This window comes from Eublepharis macularius, chromosome 2 (genome assembly GCF_028583425.1).
Source record: "Eublepharis macularius isolate TG4126 chromosome 2, MPM_Emac_v1.0, whole genome shotgun sequence".
In the NCBI taxonomy this organism is placed as follows: domain Eukaryota; kingdom Metazoa; phylum Chordata; class Lepidosauria; order Squamata; family Eublepharidae; genus Eublepharis; species Eublepharis macularius.
The window spans coordinates 64,191,550-64,214,887 of record NC_072791.1 but is presented as its reverse complement, the minus strand read 5'-3'; positions in this window follow the sequence as shown (position 1 = coordinate 64,214,887).

Here is a 23,338-nt window from a genome sequence, read left to right as displayed (position 1 = left end):
GCAAATACATAGGTCTTATTGTCCATCTACCAAACTAACTCAGAGCTTCCAGTAATTCACTGGACCATTTTGAGCAAATCATCAGTCTGCTGATATAGGGAGTCATTTCATAAATGCTGTTTTGCCTGCATGGATTGGAGACATTGGTACTGTGTGGAGAGATCATGTATACTTGTATATGTCATCATGTGTTCATTTTGCCATGTGTATAAGTTTGGATGCCCCTGTAGGATCAAATAGAAATATTATTTTGTCACATGGCTGTGTGCACAATTTTTGTGTGTGTCCAAGTACAAAACAGGTATGAAGGAGATATTTTGGGGACATGAGGTATAATAAGCTATTAGGATTTCATTTCAATGTCATGAGGTTTTCGCCCTCAGTGCTGCTATGGGAGGGGCCTGACTTAGGTCTTGTTCTGTGTGTGTGTTGGTTGCAGTCTTCCAGTGTGTCCTCTTATAGACAAACTAGGCATGACAGTGTGGGTCTAACTCATGGATAACTATATCATTTTAAAGTGATTTATAATGCTATGAGTACTCAGCCCTAATTGGACCCATAGCATAGTAGGCTGAGGTGTTCTTGTCCCCCCATGCCTTTTTAAGTGCTGAAACACACACACACACACCTAGGGGCTGTTTCAGCACTTGAAAAGGCACACAGGAGGGAAGAGTGCCTCAGCTTGCCACACTGCACTTTTAAATCCCTTTAAAATGAAAGGAATGCCCATGGATCAATCCCATGGCCACCATCACCAAGTTTGAGCTTTCGTATGTTCCATCTGCAAGTGTTCTCTCCCAGTTGGAAGCAATAAAGACTCACATTATTGAAGCTATCAGAGTCTCTTGTGTGCTGGCTGTTGACCAGAACTAAGGATCATCTGCTCATCTTATAAAATGACTAGCTTGATGCCCGTGCTTCGCTACGGTATTTAACTACTTTAAATCCAGTTATAATATTTATGGGTATGTAACATTTTTTGGTTGGGGGAGGGGGTTGAGTTGGTTTTGTAGTATAATAGCATAGTAGCCAAGCTTCACAAAAGTGTTTCAAAAAAGTGAAGCATTTTAATGCCTAAAACTGATGAAGTGAATTTCGAAATGTAACATTTATTGAAGAGATTTTTAAAAGGAAAAGATTGTAGTGCAATAAATAAAGTGAAAAAGATGTACAACCCTTTTTTTCTACTGAAGGACCACTTTGTAGACCTCATTGGTGGTTTTCCCCCACTTTGGAGCCCCCACTTCGAGGAGAAGCTTGGGGGCTGGGAAGCCAGGAGGGTTGAGCATGTTGAGGAACTCCACAGGGTAGTGGACCGCATCATCCATTTGCACCACTGAGTCCACAGATCTGAACTCCATTTCTGCCCCTTCAAGGGAGTTAAGTTGTATTTCATTAATGATGGCAGCCTTGTATTTCTTGGGGATCAGAATGGCATGCTTGCACAGCCTGTCCATGGACTTCTTCATGATAGTGATGATATCAGGGTATATCGTGGCTGTTAGGTCTACTAGGGTCGTCACTACTGTGCCCAGGCCTGTAGGGATGGTCACCTTTCCCTTGGACTCAGGACTTGCTGGTACTTGGCCACTGCTGCTCAGTGCACCACAGGAGTACGATGTGCATATTTCTTTGCCGCATCTCTAAGTTGCTTCCTTCTTTTAGCATCAGTATATCTTGCACAACGTCTGTCAGGAGGTTTCTTGGGGGCAGTTAGAGGTGATGGCTGCAAGAAGTGTGAGGTGGAGTTGGACTGAGGGAGGGGTGGTATGGTGGGCCCTTTGGCAGGTTCATGTGAGAAGTTTGCATTCAAATGACCCCTAGAAAGGTCACGCACCATCTCCCCATGAACATTTAAAAACTCAGCTGCCATACTGATTTTTATATAAGATCCCTTTTCAGGAGTCTTGTACTGTCTTTCTTCAACTGCCTGCAGTTTCCTTGACCTAATTTTTACCTCAGAACACAGAGTTCCACAGCTGACCCATCAGCCTGCCAGCCACACAGGAAAGCCAGGCCCCACAGGGAAATTGGCAGCCCTAGAGGGGCGGACTGGGAGTTGTATTTTTACCTCTGGACACATTCAATGACGGGGAGTCATTGAATGTGTCCTGAGGTACTGCATGTGTCGTGCATACTGTTTAGAATGTTAGGATGATGACTAATCAAGGCCGCATATGCAAATGACCTCAGGGAGGCTGAGTTGGCAGTTGAGGGGAGGAGGAGCAGCCTCCCAGCCACACAGGGAAGCTGTATCCCTATGGGAAAACACATTTTACCCCTTTTTACCCCCTTAAGGGGCAAATTTCTTAAAATCCCTTCTTAGTGAGCCTCTATATCACAAAAGGAACGTTCTCCCCAAATTTCACATTTCTAGGTCCAGGGGTTTGGGCTGGGCATTGACGAGTCAGTCAGGACACTTGTCTTTATATATATATAAATTAATGTTTATCCACCAAGCCTCAAAGGATACTACCAACTTGATCTGCTAAAGAGTGGCCATTTTCACACGTCTTACCTGCCACCAGAACATTATGCAAAACACCCGGAAGACAGCGTCTTCTTGCGTGAAATTGCCCCAGGAAGACGCAATTTCGCACAAAACGCCCAGATGACAGCATCCTCCTGGCGCAATTTTGTGCGAGAAGACACTGTGTTCCGGGTGTTTTGTGCGATGTTCCAGCGGCAGGTAACACATGTGAAAATGGCCAGTATGTAATACTTGTTAGGTCAGCTCCAGCCAAATATTCTTTCTTCCCAACCAGCATCACCTGTCTTGTCTGGATTAAACTTCAGTTTGTTTATTCTCAGACACTTGACCACAACTTGAAAACACTGGACCAGGACATTCATAGCTGCCTCCAGTGACTTAGATAACAGGATGTGGTATCTGAAGAAGGGAGCTCTGACTCTTGGAAGGTTATGCCCTGAAAATCTTGTTGATCCCTAAGGTGCCACTGGACTCAAATCCCACTCTTCTACTGTGGGCCATCAAGGCTACCTACTTGAAACTAACTGTACCAAATGTAACTGAAAAGCATAACAATGGATTGCCTTTACCCAGTTGTAGCTGGAGATCATCAGCTAAAGTCAGTAATAGACCACATCGTGTGATAATCTTATAAGTCCACTTTAACAGCACAAACCAAAGTTCTGGGGAGCAGAAATAGAGAGTGGCTGGGGGGGCATCTTGAAAAAAGTATTAGGAGAGCTGGATCAGTGTAAAGATGATATCTTTTGTGAGAATTGAAGTTGATAGTGGTGTAGTGGTTAGTGTGTTGGACAAGGATCTGGGAGATTGCTGAATGACTTTGGACCAATCACACATTCTCAGCCTAACCTACCTCACAGGGTCGTTGTGAGGATAAAATAGAGGAGAGGAGAATGATGTAAGCCACTTTGAGTACCCCTTAGGGAGAAAGGCAAGGTATAAATGTAGTAAAAAAAAAATTAAATGATAATGTTGTTGATACCTACAGTACAACTATTCTTTATGGGTCCTGTATGGTTTCTGCTCAAAACAGTTTTGCAGGAGATATAATGCTCAGATTGTGGCTCAGTTGCTTATGGAACATGTATATCCACAGACTGAATGTCTAGAATTAACAAATGAACGGATGCATTTGCTTGGATGCTGATCTAAAAGCCTTCCAAATAATGTTTTGCTTTAATGAAACCACATATGGAAAATGAATATTCAGCATGGAGCCCTTTCATTGGCACAGGGTTTCAAGAATATTAAACAACCTCAATTATCTTTCATAGAAGCAGAGCAGCTGCTTTAAAAAAGGCAACTGCAGTCCTGGATGTGCCAATGGAAACTCAAGGTGTGGGATGCTTTATCTGCAAAACCAACATTTTGTACAAAGTAAACTCAGCCAGAAAATGGCATTATAACCTGCAAGCCTCAAACAAAAGCATTCTGTGTGACCTATAACTGACCTTGGACCTTCTTTCTGCTACTGCCAAGGCAGTGCCCTTTTCTCTGAGTAAGTTCATGGCCCCAAGCTTTTTAATAAGGGAGTTTCTATTTTAGTGTATCTCTGCTTCATTAAACAACCTATAATACACCAGACAAGGCAGACAGAAGGCAGCTTAGAGGTTTAATGAGTAAACAAAGTCTCCCCCCTCAGCTTTATCCATGGTCATTCAGCCTTAAAAGGGACTCTTCTGGGCAGCTGAAGGGGGCTCCTGTTCTTGTCTCCAGCCTAGAAGACACTGGTGGATCTTATTTGGACCACAACAATCAGGAGCAAGTTGAATTTTATGCACGTGACACTGTAAATGGCAGACAGTCAGCTAAATTCAGACAGAGACTGAAACTTCTCATTACAATAGACAGAACTGAGAGTATTCAGTGTGACCATGGCTTCCCCATGTAAGCATACAGTCTGGCTTCTAGTTAAAGACAGCATGAGGACATGAACAGTGGTAAATATCCTCTTAAAAATTATTTGCTCCTCTCTCCTTGCAGAATACAATTTACTTAAAGCCTGTAAGAGTTTGACCCCATAGTGGTTCAGCTGCAAATCAGCACTCTATTGGTTCAAATCCCACTACTGCTATGAGCTTAGTAGGTGGCCTTGGGTAAGCCACTCCTCTCAGCCTCAGCTCCCCAGTTGTATTATGGAGATAAAATAACACTAACTTGTTCACCACTCTGGGTGAGGCTCTAATCTGTCTAGAAGAGTGGTATATAAGTGCAGTTATTATTATTATTATCTGTTCTAACAGCAGATCTCCAAAGTCCAAAGATCCCTTCTAGCCCTGCTATTTGAGGCTCTTTACTAGGGATCTGGTAAAACTCAGCTTCAGGAACCAGGGCAGGACCAGTTCTCAGTTTGAGGGGCCCTAGGCAGAAAGTGCTCACCCCCTGCCCCTGCTCTGCTTGGAGGTATTTAAGAAGAGGCTAGATGGTCACCTGAAAGCAATGATTATTCTCTGACTCAGTATGAATGTACGCAGATCATGAGAGGGATTAGCTGGTGCTTGGTTAACATAGCCCTTTCTTATATGCCTAGGGTAATGCTTGCTGATCAACACTTTTGGGTCAGGAAGGGATTTTCCTCCAGGTCAGATTGGCCAGGGATCCTGGAGGTTTTGTGCCTTCTTCTGGGCATAGAGTAGGGGTCACTGAGGGAGGGTGGGGATAGCTGTGAATTTCCTGCATTGTGCAGGGGGTTGGACTAGATGACCCTTGGTGTACCTTCCTGCTCTATGTTTACTTTATGCCCACTACTCAATTCCCCTTCTTGCCTTCTCAGCCACATTCCCTACCCCTTTGCAACATTTAGCAACAAACCCAGCCCCATGGTTTGTTGTTATTGCTGGGTCATGCAGTATGTATGCCACTGCCACTCTTTTAGGAATCACTGGTTTTATTGATGTTTTTAGTTGGTTTTAAACTAAATTGTTATGCTGTTTTATATTTGTTGTACCCCACTCTGAGTCCACAACTTGTGGACATAGACAGAGAGACATTGTTCTGTATTGATTTGTACATATGCAATTCTACATGTAGTTCTTTATTCATTGACTGTGTATTGGTTTAAGTAGACTGTGTATTGGTTAAAGTATTCATTGTGATAGATAAAATAGTTTTTGCTAGTGGCTGTGATTCATATATGATGTTAGAAGAGTGATTTAGCAGTAAGCAGACACTATTGGATTTTGTATACAGTTTAAAAAATTTCGGGGGGGGGAGACCTTTTTGGCAACGGTTTTCTACAGTCTTTCCCATAGCCTTTGTTTTTGCTAGGCATTCCCAAAGACACAAAATCCAAAAGAGGAATGAAATCTAACACATAAGAAAGTACTTGTTTTAGCTCCAGATATTGAAAAGTCATCCCTCCTATTTCATTCACTATACATGATTTCATTATTCACAGCAAACTGTTCTAAATTTGGTTGTTTCCATGATGTGGAATGTTCATTTATTTCTAGTAGTTTGTGTGAATTTCAGTACTTATTTTCTATATTAAAATGTATTTTTGTTTTAGAATAAACTCACAATTTACTTACATACTTACATTATAGCCTACCTTTCTCACTGAAATTCAAGGCAGATTACACAGTGTAAAACAACGCAGCCAAACAGCATCTACCAAACAAGGCAATTGGACTAGGATCACAAAAATTAGCAACAATGCCCCCTCCCAAAGATCAGATATGATAGGTCATAAGGAATACAAAAAATTGAATGAAGAATGAAGAAAATGAAGAAAAAATTAGACAAAAAGGGGGGGAAAGATGAGGGTGTCTGAGTTATGATGATACACAATACAGCAGGAGATCAGATAAAGGATGTATCTAACTCAATTTTTTATAATTTTTTTAAGAATCTGTATTAAAATTTGTGGGATTAGAATTTGCAAAGGAAAATATAATCTTAGGAGGGGGATATGGAAGTTATTAAGCAAACCTAGGACCAGCAGGCAAGAGTCACATAAAATATGTAACAATACATCTAAGAACTGGCTGACCATATTATATTTAAAAGACATACTATACACTTGCCATTATACCCTATTAAACTGGATCATCAAATCCACACAATTAGGCTAGGGGAGATGTTTTTGCAAACCCAGGGGAGCTTAAAGTTTTGCAAGAAATCTGAAAACTAAAAAAAGAGGAAGGTAACCCTCTCCAAAAGTATAAGCAATATCTTAGCTAGTCTAAACATAACTTTTTTAAAAATTCAGAATTTTGACAAAGAACTCACAAAACTATGTTGTGAGGTCAAAAACACCATTTAGAATTGCTAAGGTACCTCAAATAACATCAACTAATAACATCTCCCTTGTATAGAGTGATCTGTATGATTGACTGCCAGAGTCCCCAATAGAGATGGGCACAAACCTAAATACGAACCAAAAAACCCACGAACCAGCCCAGTTCGGGGTTCGCAGACCAGAGTTCGTGGAAGCTCATTTCCACGAACTTCCACGAACTGGACTACTGGTTCGTTTGGTTCGTATTAAAGGGCCAGTTTAAATGGCCATTTCCTCGGGGGAAATGGCCATTTAAACTTTTCCTACCACTTGCAAGCAGCAGGTCCCTTTAAACTATCAGCTGGCAGGCAGAAGGGGGGATCCCCCCTAACCAACTGCCAGCTGATAGTTTAAAGGGACCTGCTGCTTGCAAGCGGTAGGGCACTTTAAACGGCCCAACGCCCAGCCCCAGCCACTCACCCCCTCCCAAGCCCCAGCCCCCCACTTACCTTCCATCTGATGTTGGGGTGGTGAAGGCCTCCTCCGCTGCCCTATGGGAGTGCAGGGCAGCAGAGGAAGCCAGAAAAGGCCATTTTCAGCCTCGTCCACTGCCCTGCATGCCCACAGGGCAGTGGAGGAGGAGGAAAAGGGCCCTCCCGCCCCTCAAATGGCAGCCACGGCTGGGGGCTTGGATTTGGGCCATTTAAAGGTCAAATGGCAGGTCCCTTTAAACTATCAGCTGGCAGGCGGCAGGGAGGGGATTCCCCCGCCTGCCAGCTGATAGTTTAAAGGGTTCTGCCCCTTGCAAGCAGCAGGAAAGGGCCCTTTAAACAATTAAATGCCCCTTTCCCTGCCGGAAAGGGGCATTTAAACCCCATGAACTGGTTCGTAACTGGGCCAGTTCCATGCCAGTTTGTGGTTTGTGGAAACCCTACGAACCACGAACCCTATAGTTTGGTTTTTTTCTGGTTTGGCCCCATGTCTAGTCCCTAATAGGGTTGCCAGGTCCCCTCACCCTCCACATGGGAGGCTGGAGGCCTGGCACTCACCTTTCTAGAGGCCTTTGCGCGCACTCAACACAAGTGCGCACTCCCAGGGCTGCACAATTATGTCACTTCCAGGAGTGACGTCATCCCACAGGACCTGGAAGTGCTCCCATACTCCACAGCAGGACGATTTCAGCCCTTTTGGGGCCTAAATTGGCCCACTATGAAGTGTAGGAGCACTCCAGGGCCCTCCCTGAAGTGCTCCTGTGCTCTGCAGCAGGTGGAATTGGGCCTGTTTGGGGCTGAAATCGGCCCACTGCAGAGTGCAGGTGCACTCCACGCCACCTGGGAGCACACCCCAGGTGGCGCATTCCCCCACCTTTCCCCCACCACCCAGGTAAGCAGGGGCGGGGGTGGAGGGTGGGAGCAGGGGCTACCCCACCCCCAGTGGAGGACTGGCAAGCCTAGTCCCCAACGTGATGTTCGCAACATCTTTTCTTCCATCTGCCAAATTTTTTTTCCAGAAAGCTGCTGGTTAAGTAGTTGGGCTGTGTGTTAACACTCTGCTGGTTCAAATCCCACTACTGCCATGCCCTCAGCAAGTGGCCTTGGGTAAGCCACTCCTCTCAACCCCAGCTCACCGGCTGTATTGTGGGGATAATAATACTGACTATGTTCACCGCTCTGAGTGGGCACTAATCTAAGAGTGGTATATAAGCACACTGTTGTTGTTGTTATTGGTCTTGCAAGTTCAGGAATCAACTTTTCATGGGTCAGAAGGGACTGCATGGGGGGACATGGGAAAGGCTATCACTGGTCATGAGATACAGCCTGATGTCATTGACAACTGAATGGATTCCCATGATTTCCTGATTATCCTTTTTTACAGATTTGATTTGTGGTACTTTTCTATCATAAAATGCAATTATAGGACCAGGCTTTTGAAGTTCCTTGAGTATATTGTTTTTCTCCTTCTCCTTTGCTTTCAGCTTAATTAATTATTTCTTATTATTTTCTTGCTGATCGTTGCATTCAAGAGTCAAATAATTTTCTTTTTGGAAGGGACATCAAATATGGCTTTCAGCTTTGCCAGCCAAACAATTCTCATTTATGCTATTGTTTATTTATTTATTTTACAAAATTTATACTCCATCTTTCTGCCTATTACCAGGTTATATTTTTCTTTTAAAATAAGCAATAGATTTACATACAAAATGAAAAGCAGTATTTTATTTGCCCCTTCCGCGCAAGAACTTGTAATTAACAACTGATTCATTAATGCTATAGCCAGCCCTGGAGAGAACATAAAGTAATTAACTGGACTGTAAAATCAAGAATCAAATGAAACATTGCAGAGAGAAACAGGACCTTTGCTGAACAGGACTTAGTTCTGAGTAAATCTATAATATGACTTGCCCATGGGAACGGTTGTTGCTAGATTTTTATGAGAAACATAAACATACACACACACACACAATGCCATGAGTATGTCGCTTTAATTCTTCTTACAGAAATAGAACACACAAAAGCACAACCCTAAGCAGAGTTACACCCTTATAAACCTGTTCACTTCCAAAGAATTAGAAGGGTGCAACTCTGCTTAGGATTTCACTGCTAGCTGGAAGCAGCTGGTGATAATCAGTGTGCAGTTGTCTTCAACAGCAGAATGGGAGTGTGCGTTAAATTGTCATTGGCCTTTTAATCAATCTATTTGGAAGAAGAACCAATAGGCTTTTCGTGGACTGGAGGAAAACTTGCAGAGCATGTGAAGATTCACAATCATTTTGACTGGCAGTTTCCTCCAGTCCAGGCTATCAGCCCCCCATTTCCATCTGTGTATGCTTGCCTTGTAATGAAGGGGTTACTGCAATGTACCAGCAAAGAATGAGTGGACTGGAACAGACATTAAGTTCTACAGCAAATCTGGCAGAAGCTGGTAATTATGGATGAGAGCAGCCCAGGGGGTCATGCCCAGCTAAAGAAGGAGTAACAGAGCAGAAAATCAAAACAGAGGGGGAAGGGAAGTTTACGCTCATCAGCAGCAGCCTGGAACTGGGCCCCTTCACTTCTGAACTATCAGGAGCCTGTCATCAGTTTGTTATGCTTAGAAGAAGCCCTGGAAGATGAGGTAATAATAATGTTAACCATTAACCACATTAGTACTTTCTGCACAGTAAATGAACCTTCATCCCTGCAATTTGGCAATAGAAAAGCTCCCTTTGGTGGCAAACAGGGTGTTTGTTCCTCTGACTTTGCTCTGAAGTACCTTCAGTTAGCCAGTATGGCCCCCCTGCAGGGCTCATTCTGTTAATGATTAGCACTAGCAAAAATTAACCAAAAAGTAAGATAGTACTGGGCGATTGCACTGGCTTGCAAAAATTCAGAGTAAATGTCCGTCACTCAGTTGTCATTTGGCCTTACATTTCTTTTATATTATAGGTTTCTCACAAACAAGTATGTATCATCTTGTCTTTAACAACAACAATTTTAGTTCAACCTTTAGTTCTTTCCTACAATAGTGTGGCATGCATCCTAGGGTACCCTGTGGTAGCCTGAGAGTGTGTTCCTGATTTGTTCTACATCAGTGGCTCTTAAGCTTTACAAAATTATTGCCTTCCAAGTATGCAACATTATCATTGAGTGCCCCCAAGCCCACAAGTTTAAAAAAAAAATCAGAACAGCACTCCATATTTATCATCATCAATATATCTAATTCTCAACATGGTCAAATCTGTGGATACTTAAATCTGCATATTGGAGCCACAGACAAGATGGATCTTTCTACAAACGTGAGAAAAGCCCCAGGTTGGTAGAAAAATATGAAATATAAAAAATCCATTGGGTTAAAAAACCCAAAATGATAGCTTTAAGGAATGAATGCCTTCAGTGGCCATTGCTATGCCACCACAACATTATTGACAGCTGAAACTTTGGTTTCTGTTACTACAAGGCAGGGGAGATGACAGTGCACTTTCCAGGGCTGTTTTCGCCTTTGAGGGAGGATTCAAAGAATAAAATGGAGGACAGGAGAATGATGGAAGCTGCTTTGGGTCCCCATTGTGGAAAAAGGCAGGGTATAAGGGTATAAGTGAAGTAAATAAATAATAAATGTAGCTGAAGATGAGGAGTAGATAAATGTAGGCTGGTGGGTGAGTGGGAAGGGGAGAAGAAAGTAGAGAAAGGTGAGGACATGGGAGTTGCCAAGAGGCAGGAAGAGGAAACAGTGTGAAAATGTAGATACAGGGGTGAGGTTAGGGCTGCCAGTTCCTCAGTGGGGGCAGGGATCCCCCGCTCCCAGCCTCTACCCCCCCAGCACCACTCACTTGGCAGGTGGGTGAAAAGGCATAGGGAACAGGCCCAGGAGGCAAAGACCTCCCTGGCAAGCCTGCAGCAGGTGCAGTTCCAGTGGGGTGCGATGACATTACTTCCAGGAGTGACATCATCATGCTGACCTCGGGAATACTCCCATGCTTCTGTTGGGGACGATTTGGGCCCCAAATGGGCTGATTCTTTAAAAGCATTCCCGCAGCCAGTGCAATGATATGACTCCTGGAAGTGATGAAAATATCTTCTAATCAGTGACTACTGGGTTCCCCCTCCTGCCGGGAGGGTAAGGGGACCAGGCAACCCTGGTTGAGGTGCCCCCCACAAATTCTTGCATATTCTCTACCACACAACTGGGCCTGGCCAAGCACCAGGCACTGCATAACTGGGCCATAATTTTTCTGGTTAGAGGCTGCCTTGGGGAGCGAAGAAGGAAAAGCTGAAAACAGGGCGGGTAGATAAAGGTAGGTTGGCTGGAGTGCGATGGAGAGAAGGAAGCATGAAAACAGAAGAGGCTATAGGGGCTTTCAGGGAAGGGAAAGAGGAAATATTGGCGAAGATGGAAATGAGATGTCCCCTGCAAGTCCTTGTGTCAGGGCTTGCCATCGCTGCCGCTGGGCGTGGCACTGGGCGGTCTGCTCCTGACGTCACAGGGGGGCCAGGGAATCTGCAGGACCCTGCTCTGTGGAAGGAGGGGCGGTATACCTCACCCAGACTCCCTCTCAGTCCACTCGCTGGCCTGCTCAACCTGGCCTGCTTACCCTCTGCGCCCTCCTTCATCTTCTCCTTCCAGGACTCTCCTCCAAGCCTCCACCCTTGCATCTTACTGCTCTCACTCCACATCATCACTCCTCACTCACACCCACCACCACAGGGCTCTTCCCAGCCAGCTTTTATAGGGCTTCCTCCTACTGCCCCACCCCTCTTCCAGCCTGGCCTTTGGCTGCACCAAGCAGTTGCAGCTGGGGTAGCTGATCTGGCCCCACTGACCAGCACCAGCTGTGCCTTGTTCTCTGGCTGCCCAGCCTCCCTGCCTTGGCTGATTGCTGAAGGCATGTCCAGCTGCAGTCCCCTGGCTAGCAGCCCGGCCTCCCTGGCTGAGCTGATGGCTGAAGGTGGGTCCAGCTGTGGCTCCTTGGCTGGTTGCCCAGGGCTTCCTGCAGAGTGCCTCCAATATCCCCACCTGGAGTGGCTTGGCTTTTGGCAACTCCTGGGCCAGGCTACTATTTTCTAGCTGGGGCGTGGCTTTGGGTTGTTGGGGCTGCTGCTGCTTCTCCTCCTCAGGTAAGGTCTTTGGGTGGGTGACTGCTGAGCTTCCAATCCCTCTGCCCTTGCCCCCTTCCGCCTTGCCTAGCCCCCTTTCCCTCCCTAGGGGAGTGGGACTCGCTGGCCTCTCTCTGTCTCCCCCTGCCTCCTGAGGCCCTGGGCTTTTGCCCCTTGCCCCTGGCACCGGCAGGTTCTGGCTCCATTTGCCTGTGGGAGGGGTTGACCTGCTGTCCCCCAGCTGCCCCCTCTGCCTGCCAGTCAGACCGGTTGACCTGCTGTCAGCTGGCTGACCAGTTGACCTGCTGTCAGCTGGCTGACCAGTTGACCTGCTGTCTGCTGGCTGCCCCCTCTGTTTGCCCATCAGCCCGGCTGACCTGCTGTTCCCTCCTACCAAGTCTGGGGGCTGGGACCCAGACCCCGGACACTTGTTAAATATAATTTTCAACATGGCCCAAGAGGCAGTTTGTTATATCCACAGACTGGGGTTATGTACATAGAAGACCCATGTTAGCCCATTCTCATCAGATTTCGGGAGCAAAACAGCATCTGTCCTGGTTAGTACTTGGATGGGAGACCACCAAGAAAGTCCAGGGTTGCTATGCTGAGATGGGCAATGGCAAACCACCTCTGTTAATCTCTTGTTTTGAAAGCCCTATGGGATTGCCATAAATTGGCTACTCCTTGACAGCACTTCCCGTCACCACACAGAAGTGAGATCTTTTTACAAAAGGGAAAAAACCCTCCAATCTTAAAAAATCTCCAGTCTTAAAAAGAAAAAAACCCTCAAATCTTAAAAAAAAAGCAGGGAGTGGGGGAGGTTACCAAAAAAATTCCAAAATGGCAAAGCATTGTCAGTGCAAACAAACATGATATAGTCCCATTCCACTGACCACAAACTTATTGGAGTACGGCTAGCTGCCACTGGGACAATCGTATCTGCACTTGGGAGATCCTGGTGTTACCCCAAAATGATGATGCAAGTCTCTGATTTTCAGGGCAAGGGACTAACCAAGGTGGTTTGCTGTTGCCTGGCTCTGCAAGCCTGGTCTTCATTGGAGATTTCCCATCTGATTACTAACCAAGGCCATCCCTTCTTAGCTTCTGAGAGCTGACGAGATTGGACTTGCCTGAGCTGTTCACGTCAGGGCACATCCTTCTAGCCTCATTGATTTCAGTGGATTTAAAAGAGTATAACACTGCTTAGGATTACCTTGTGATATCTTTTATATCCTCTAATGTAGGAAGTTTTAGTGCTCTCTCATTAGGACTCAATTCAAATCTCTTGGATCTAATCAAATTCTTAACTTTTGAAGGTTTTTCTTCTCTGTGGCCACCATTTCATGGGCTCATCTATGTTCACCAAAGCCAGTTTCTTTCATTTGCTTCAGTTCTCTTTCAGAGAGATGGGAACATTTCTAGTGCATGGGTAACTTGTTTTGCATCTGGTTTTAGCTATTGACATTGGCCTGGCAAACAGCCTAGACCTGTAAACACATCTGCAAAGCATTCTTTTACTTTTTGCTTTGTTAGCTCAATGTGTTCTGGGCTGGCCATAGTCTTTACCAAGTTCAGTAGTTGAAAAGCCAAATATCCAAGCACTATAGAAAGATGAACAGTTCACACCTCAAAGTACATCGGCCAGTCAAACTCAATTGTATGCCCTCTGTATTCTGTCATGGTTTGTTGTCCAGTAGTTTCTAAGACCACCTCATCTGGTAACATTTTTTTGGAATAGCAGGATTTGAGTCCAGTAGCACTTTAGAGACCAACAAGATTTTCAGGGTATAAGCTTTTGCGAGTCAAAGCTCTTGAAACTGATTATCTGAAGAAGGGAGCTTTGACTCTTGAAAGCTTACGCTCTGAAAATCTTGTTGGTCTCTAAGGTGCCACTGGACTAAAATTCTGGTGGGAGGGGTATAGTTCCCCTTCTCCACAAGTCCTCATGAGTCCCCAACTTGCCATAAGCATAATGTTTTTATGCCCAACTTGATACAATAGCAAGTATTATTCATCAATACGTTTGTCCTCAAGATAAGATTGGGTTGGTGCCAACCCTAAGCCTCCAAAATGGGGCATGGCTCCTCATTTCGTGGAAGGGAATCCTAGGGTCCAATTCATCATTTCTCCTTTCCTGTGTACTCCAGAATGACAGTGAATTTTCAGAATATCTTGTTGATCTCTAAGGTGCTACTGGACTCAAGTCCTGCCATTCTACTGCAAACCAACACGGCTACCCACTTAAAATCATTTTCTGGAATATTTCTTTTGGTATGTAGTGAACTCAGGCTCCTGAACTAGGGTTGCCAGGTTCCTTACCCTCCTGGTGGGAGGGGGGACCCGGCACTCACCTTTTTCTTTGTTTTGTGCATGCATGTTCTCAGGGCAGCACAATGACGTTCCTTCCAGGAAGTGATGTCATTGTGCAGGCCCCAGGAGTTCTCCCATGTTTCACAGTGGGCAAATTTGGGGCCCAAATCAGCCAGTTGTGAAGTGCAGGAGTGCTCCCAGGGCGGTGTGACAACATCACTTCTGGGAGTTACATCATTGCACTGCCCCAGGAGCGCACCCAGGAGGCCTGCTCCCCCGCTGGAGTGGTGGTGGTGGGTGGAGGGTGGGAGCAGGGGATCCCTTGCCCCCAATGGGGGACCTGGCAGCCCTATCCTGAATGGAACACTTTTTTAAAATCTTTACCTCCCTCTATATTCACACAACTTTCATTTCCCCCTTTTCTGCCCTCATAACTGAGACCAAACCATTGAATTTGTGTTCCCCCTTGTTTCTGCAGGTTCCTCAGCTTGCTGTTTCTCATTGTTGCATTTCTGTACTTTGCAGAACATACTGGTTCTCTCTCTCTACAGTTTTGGCAAATCTTTCCCTGTGCTTAGCATTCTTCCACTTTACTGAGCTTCTTTTGACACTTTATAGTTTTTAATCACGTTTCTGATTTTGTTCTATATATTACACTTAGAATATCATAGACCTTGTCTTTTGACCAGCAAATTTCAGCAATGCAAAAAACACCCCTATCTACATGTATTTTAAATTAACCCAGAGTAATTTTAATATTAATCTAGATAAAGTGAAAAAGCTTATGCAGAGTATCATACATGATATGTTTTAAACAGTGCAAAACAAATCACAAACATAGAGAACAGTGCAGTAAGGACAAGATAATACATTCAAGAATGTGCAGTCCTGTTCCTTTAGAAAAAGCACCCTCCATTCCATTATACTACAGCTTTATTCCCTTCGTAGCAATGCCCTCCTGAATGACTGCATGACCAAACTGGGGTGGGTGGGGCTTCCTGTCCTCCTCAAGTGAACCATTCCACAGCAGAGAGAAAACATATCCTGCCACTTGTTGATCTTATCCATTTTCAGGGCGGCACTATTCAGAAGTCCCACCATTTTAAATTTACTGACTTCCGTGGATTAAGAATAGTGTAATTTAGTTTAGGATTACACTGCAAATCTCTTGGCAGCAGCTGACATAAGCAAAGGGAATGTGAAAGTTCACCCCCAAACACAGCTTGATTAATTGCCATTTCTTTGGCCAGCATTGAAAGAGCCTCTGAGAGACATGCAAGTACAATACCATGTGTGCAACAGGGCTTTCCTGGTTTACTTCCCCCCTTGATTGCAACTCCTCACACTGCAATGGAGGCCCCACTTGAAAGTCACCCAAGTTTCACAAGTTACTCGTCAAACTACTAAGAACTTTGTTCAAAATAGAAGAGTTAGATAGAAATTCTGATTAAGTTTCCCAAAAAAGCCCTTCCTGTTTGCAAAATTAGACTGCTTTGATGCTGGATCTGGCAGCCCAGGTAAAATTAAAATATGAGAAATAAGACACACGGGAAACATGACAGCATCTGGAGCCAGTGTTTGGATTATTTGAATAAAAACTCCAATCCCTGTGCTATAAGTATTAGTCAGCTCTGCTATCCGCTATACAAGGAACTGTACATTTCCCTGTATGACAGCTATTGGGTGGCTATTTCAATCAGGAAAATGGCATGAGGGAAATGGCTACACACCCCTCACCACGCTACTTTCTGGACCCAATTCCTGCCTCTTCTCTCTCTCTATTCAACCTTGTCACATTTATTGATGCAAACTTTATTTCTTGCAATCAACATTAAATTAAAATTATAAATGCAGGATTAAACCTAATAAAGTCCTTTTGATTTGCAACACATCCTTAATTAGGTAATGTTACTTGACTTACTGCAATTTCTCCTTTAGATAAAGTTCTTATCTGTTATTACATGTCCCTATTTACTGCTCTCTCTCTCATTTTTGATGTATATCAAATCCCTCAATTCTCTAGGGGCAGTCAAAACCAAACTAAATTTCTTTGCTGTATTGCGCTTGTTGAAAGAATAACAAAGCATACTAAGAACTCTCTTACCTTATTTGTTATATTTAATTCAATTTAATTTAATTTTGCTGACTGCACATACATAGGCGCCTCAAGTACTAAGTCATATTTTTTGTAACCTGTTTCCCTACAAATGATATCAAATCATCTTTTCCCTCTTTTTCTGGTATACCTCAGAAAATCAAGATATTCTTCCTCAAAGCATTGTCCAAAATTTCATTTATACCCAACAATTTATCTGCTCTCTGGTTTGTTTCTTTCAGTGCAATCCTGAGGGCTGCTGAGGCAGAGATAGCTGGCCCCTGACACAAATGCAGCTCTGCTGGTTTGGTCCCTACAGAAAATAATAAAATGCACCCTTCCATAAAGCACAGATGGCATAGCAAGTGCACCAAAGTCCATAGCAACCCTGTCAGGAGGACCCATCAGTAAGACAATGGCAGCCAGTAACGCTCCGGTGAGTGACACACAGCCGTACAGTCAATCACTGCTTGCCAATCTGGTCACTGCCTCTTGATACCACTCCCCCCACCCCCCGCAGCAGACAGAGAAGGGAGACCCAGCAATAGCACAACCCCAACAGAGGCACATAGCCTGAGTGCCCCCCAGCCCACAGGGGATGGGCACTCATGCAGTAGACATAGGCTTACCATTCTCCCAATGGGGGCAGGGGTCTCTTGCCCCCAGCTCCTGTAGCCTGCCACCCTTTCAATAATTTTTTTAAAATGTCAGCATCACATGTGCTTCTACATCATTTCTGAAGTAAGGCAGCTCTAGAAATCACCAGTAACCACAGATTTTCCAGCAATTGCTAGAGCTACCCTACATCACTCCCAGGATTTCACTAGAAGTGATGTAGCAGAGCACACAACATCATTCCAGCCCATGTTCCCACCCTCGAATCTCTTATTGGGTGCCAGGCACATCCTAGCAACCCTAGGCAGACAGGATGCCCACCTCTTCCCCAGCAAGAGCCTCACTGGCAGTGAAAGTGCTGCCCACACAGAGTCATCCCTGCTCTGAGCCACACACACCCTTCACTTGAAAAGTAAAACAAGAAAGGACAGAGGCCGCGTGTGAACCCACAGCCCCCACATCAAAAAAAACCCACCAAGCCAAGAGAGTAGGTTCAAAGGAGGCCTGCCAAAAGGCATTAGGCACTCCACTGCAGCCCTGACATCACCACCAGCCACATGTGGCCAAGCAGAGACAATTGCACAGACAGGCATGGCTCAATGGGAAGGCACTGGGATAGCATGGCCAGGGCTCCTGGGTTGATGCTTACATGAGAAGAAGTGAGGGGTGGGCATTTGCCTCATTTTGCCTCAGCAAACCACAAAAGGGGGAACAGAATAGCCCAGCCGATGGGCTGACCTGGATTCTGGCATAAACTCCCTGTGTTGTGCCCGTGGCAACAGCTCTCTTGCATCCACCATGGGTCCCCTATGCCTGCACCACCAAGCTGCACAGCTTATCAGATGCAAGGAGTGTGGGACCCAGAGACCTCCCCATGCCAGAGCAGCCCCTTGGGCTATCCGCCAGCCCATTCCCCATGCAAGCTGCACTCAGGAGCCAGAAGAGTGTGTGTGTGAGAAAGAGGTGGGGACAAATATGTGGGGACTCTTGCTGTGTTTTGCAGCTGGGAAAAAAAACCCCAAAAGTCCAGTGGCACCTTGAGAATTGCATGTATTAAGTTTGTTTCTTGATTTGTTTTACATTGTTTGAAAGTTTAAATGTTAACTGTTATTCAATTATATAAACTAAATTAAAAAAAAATTTAAAAAAAGAAGTCCAGTGGCACCAGAAAGACCAACAACAGAGATCTCAGCATGGGCATCCCTCAGTTAGAGCCCACTCTCTCAGATGTGTTAAGGGGCAGCCCTAAGGGGAATTTGGGTGGGGGGGTAAGTGGGGCAGGGAGGGATGTGGAGCTAATCTCATCTGCTCACAAACAAGGACAGAGTTGTTGAACAAAGGCTGCCAAATCCCTCTATCCACTATAGTACCTGAACTGCTCCCAGGAGCCATGGAGAGACAGGCTAAGCTGTCCCTAGCTCAACATGCATCTGAGTGAGGCAGACTTGCCGATCTAAAAGCTGCCCAAGGCAGGATGCTCCAGGAGTCAGCTGAACTATTGACTGAGAAGAGTGGCACGATCAGCACTGGTGATACTTCTAAGTTCCCACTGCTGAATGGCAAACAGCACAGATGCCATGCCAGTCACAGCCATGCCAGTGGGGTCCCAGCGAGGCATGTGGTTCCACTCCCATGTGTAGGGGGGTGTTCATCATTTGTCTGGGAACCTCTCTGAGCCACATGCTGTAGCCATCCAAATAATATTTTCTGGATCCAGTTCTGCAACTGCTCTATCCATGGCTGCTGCTGCATAGGGCCCTGATCCAGAAAACCTATGGGTCTCATGGTTGTTTGGCCAGCTGATTGACAGAATGTAGTGGGGCAGCTGCCAGGCACCTCAGACCACAGTTGTGCCCTGTCCTTGACCTAATGCTCCTGGGTACGCTTCCCCAGGCGTATTTCCCATTGCAAGACAAAGTATAAAGCTGTGTACTCCAAATGTGTACAGTAAACATCTCTGATATAGACTCCCCTGTCCCACAACCTACGAACTGAACTATGGGATGTCCTCATAGGGGCTTATGTAGTGCTGGGTGGCTGTGATTGCATGTGGGGAAGGGAGTGATTGGTTGAAGCTGTAGTTGGCATCCTGAGCTCCATCAGAGCTTTTTGATGGGCCTGCACTGGGGGAGGCCTTGGATGTCCAATTCTATGGGCACCTATGGGCTGTGCTGTATTTTTTGATGGCATAACTTTCTGCTCATATTGTGGGGTGTTCCTGGCCTCAGGTGGCTTTGGGAGCCCACTGTCCTGAAAGACCAGCCAATAAAAGAGGGTAGAATGCTGAGCCAGAGAGTTGGTGTCCGTTGGAGAGCGTGAGATAGTGGGCATGCAGTTCAGTTCGGGATTCAGATTAAAATACCAAATTTTGGCTGATTCAGTAAAATTCGGGTACTCCAAATGAAAAACTAGATATCCTGATTTTTTACCAGATTTTCAGGGGGGGGGATCGATAAATTGGCTGTTGTTTTATGTGGGAAAATCACTCTAGGAGATATCCGGTGGGCTAGAGGGGTCATTTTTCAACTAAACACCAAATTTGGAGGGGGCTTGCTCCTGTCCTCTAAAGACCCTCCGCAGTTTTATAGGCCCCCAAAGAAGGTGCCCCCACAATTATTCATTATTCTCTGTTGGGAAAAATATATCCAGGGGGCTGCGGGTGGCATTTTTCACGAAAACTCCACCAAATTTTCAGGAGACCTACTCCTGACTGTCCTTAAAGACCCCTCCCCAGTTTTAGGATATTTGGATCTCAGGGGTCAATTCTATGAGCCCCTGAACAAGGTGCCCCCAGCCACTCCATTGTTTCCAATAGGAAAAAAGTCAAAGCTGGCTCTCATTGCAGAAACACACTGGGGCAAGACTACCATTGCCAAGGCACACTCCAAAATGCAAGCTGAGTTCATCCTAGAGAAAGCCCACCAGAACCAAACTGAAGGACAGGGATGGAATTCCCCCAGATCCAAAGTGAAAGAAGGGGACCAACACCACATCACAGAATCACATTATTCCACTCAAACCAAAGTAAGCAACAGTGTTGTAACTTAGCCCAACAGAACCAATGTCATTGACATCATCCAGGCTGTCAGTTCCTGGCAGGTAGATCCCTCAGTCCCTCTCCAGTGAACACACATTGGTTCCAATAGAAAAGGCTTTATTCAGGATTTTACAGTTCAGGTCTGAACTCCATCACAGAGCTTGGTAGAAGTGACAATTCAAAACAACAGGACAATATTATACTTGAGTTTTCCCGCATTCCAGCAATGGTTATGTTTTGGCACACATGGTTACACTGGTTCTGTGAGAACCCATTATAGTTATGGCTAAGCAGTGAGTACACAATACTGAACTCCCAGCATCTGGGCAAAGTAACAAAGGCAAGCGCCTGGAGTCTCCAAGGTCGTTTCTAGCTCGGAGATGTGTAGTTCTGTGAGATAACATGAGGCCCATCCCAGCTGGAGGAATAACATAATATGAAAAGAACATAGCTACTGAGAAAATACAGCAGGTTAGACATTAGACATTCAATACACTGTGACATCAGTGACAAAATAAACAAACAAACATGGCATGGATATACATAGACATGACGTTGGCACTGGATTCAGCCAGTGGGGAAGCACCACAGAACAGAACTAAGCAGTACTCAACTACAAGCACCAGGCATTCAGTTTGCTTCTGTTGGGTCGATCCCCCTCCCCCTCCCCAGTCCACTGGATAGCCCCCAGATTTTCCACTAGAAAATAATGGCCGAATTTTTTGGAAGTATGCAAACTGAATTAGAGAATCACTCCGGAATTTGGGGGATTCAATTTTTTTCTCAGATTCGTTAAAAAAAAAATCAGATCAACGATATTTGTGGGGGCTGTACACCCCTAGAGTAAGAGGCTGAGAAAAGGGTTTTGGAGCTGCTGAGAGGAGGCAGCAGAGAGTTAGCTAGCAGTTAAACCTGTTCTGTTACTTTGAAACATTTCCTGTTGACCCCCAGTATGTTTTTGACTTTAAAACCTTTCACTCCTATGTTCCATCTTGTAATTAAAGTTTAATTTTGTTTTGTTTTAGCTCTGGCTGGCTTAGTATTGTTGACTGAGGAAAAATAACACAGGCACAGACCTCAAATGCTCTGATTATGTTAAATGGGCCCAGTGAAGTAAATGGTGGCAGTGTTAAAAGGGAAAATAACATCTAAGTTCCCTTTCCCCAATAGCCCTGGGCAGTAGATGGGTGAGGTAAGGTAAACGTAGGGAACAGGCTGCCTGTCTGATGGAGCCTCGGGAAGAAGAGAGAGGAGAACCTGTGAAGATTTGGATGAGGACTCTCTGCCTCCTAAATTGGAGGCTAGACAAGTGGCCTGTGCTGACCAGCCATTACCTGCCTGGGAAGTCCCAAACCTATGAAAGTGGCAGAGTGTGTGAAAGGCAGGGTCCTCAATACTGACTTAACTCCTGCCATGCCCCTCGGTCCTCCCCTTTCCCTACCAGCACTGCAGTTTACACTGGCAATGCTTTGCAGCTTTGTCACACCACACCCTGCTGGAGAGCAGCACTGCTGGGGTGCTCCACTGCTACATTTCAGAGATACACTGGCATAGCACTTAGTTGGCTCCCAGTGCACTTTTGTCCCTTGCTCCAGGATTACATTGTTTCTTCTGTATTTTCAGCCTTTCTAGTATTGCCATATAGGTGTGGACTGTTCATTTAATCTCTTTAAGTTTTCATTATGTTTTTGCTAAATTATCTTCACATTGACAAACCACATACTCTAGTTCTCCATGTTTTCATTCATGTTTTCCTTTTTCTATCTTCTCAGAAATTTTGTTCTAAAAAACAAAATTCTTCTGAAAAATTTATAGTTCTTAATAGATTATATTAAAATAATCATTTAAAATGTCTGTACTATCAGATTATTTTCTTGTGTTTCTCCTCTCTGTTTTACCCAGAGAGTAAGATTATCAGATCATTTTCTGGGGTTTCTCCTCTCTGTCTTACCATCATTTTCTAATGGTCTGTCACTCAATCTACTTTATTAATTTTACATTTTGCTCTTGTGCTTATTTCAAAAAGTTATATAAATGTTATATATGTTATTTAATTGCTATAAATTTTCCAGCCTTATCCACTGTTAGTTCCTTTACAGTTCTCTAAGATTTCACACCCTCAACTTATTCTTTACTGTAGTTCTCTTAAACTTAATTTTCTTTATCAGATCTCAGGACAGGTACATCGATTACACCTGTCTAGTTTTTCATTGTACATGCTTTACACAAGTAATTGCTTTTCAGTACATACTTGCATTTCAACTGCAGTCCAAACAAACTGCTTTCCTACTCACTACTTCCCTCCATGCTTTCTCCTATACTTACTTGAGGTATGGTTGCCAAGTGCACACAATGATCATACTTGACAAATGTGCTGAGGCACAGCATGAGCTGAAGCAGTGAAATGATGGTAAAAGAATTGGAAGGGACCTCCCCTCCCCCTTTCCCCTGCATGCTAAGAAGCTCCTTTCTAACCCTTGATGCAGAGCAAAGGTATCACTGTTTTTACATTTTTAATATATTGTTACATGTCTGGCACTTCTGTGGTGCCATGTTTGGTGTGATGTAAATTTTAAAACAAACAAAAATAAAAACATATTTAAATTGCATGAACTGTTCCTTTAACCCCAACTCATGATCCAATCGCTATAATATTTTATATTGAGATTTATAAATCATTTCTTTCTCACATTTCTTCTTCATTAAAAAAAAAATCTGCATTTGCCCAAGCTCTCTGGAGGAAGTGTGAATATATGTTCCCCTCTTAATGTGACCTAAGAAGTCACAGCAACCAAGCAGTCATTTATTTTAAAGAACTGACAATAAAGAGCAAGAATGAATGGAATGTAAACTGTAAAGGATCAGTGCTTCATAGGTGGGCAGAGAGTGCAATCTAACCCTGCTGCAGGCTGGCCCATGGGCTCTCCTGCTCCGTTCCTGGTGTTTCACAAATCAACATGGCCCATGCCAAAGGGGGTAAAACATCATAGCTCTTTAG